Consider the following 380-nt stretch of genomic DNA (forward strand, 5'->3'; position numbering starts at 1 on the left):
CGCACACACGATCACTGCAACTCAAAAATTCCTTTGAAGTGCAAATACCTTCCTTTAATTCGCCGACTCGCTTCGGGGAAGCTTATGGCCTGGACAATGACAAGGGCTTCTGCTGCTGTCAACAAGGTACTCAGATGTCATTGTCAGCGCAATCAGCAGCGTCCTCGGCCGCCACAAACAGCACGTCAGCGACCTTTCCTCGGGGCCGCATTCGCCTCCAGCAGCGCGTAGTGATAAGGGCGGAGGGATAATGCACGCGCATGCAGGGATTAGGCTTATTCCGAGAGAAAACAAAAGGCTTTCACGAAGACCTTCTCTTCTGGCGAATAATCTGCTTTGGGCCTTGGCCTATGCGTGTTTTGGAGGTTTTGCGTGCGTGA

Source organism: Penaeus monodon, chromosome 22 (genome assembly GCF_015228065.2).
Source record: "Penaeus monodon isolate SGIC_2016 chromosome 22, NSTDA_Pmon_1, whole genome shotgun sequence".
NCBI lineage: Eukaryota > Metazoa > Arthropoda > Malacostraca > Decapoda > Penaeidae > Penaeus > Penaeus monodon.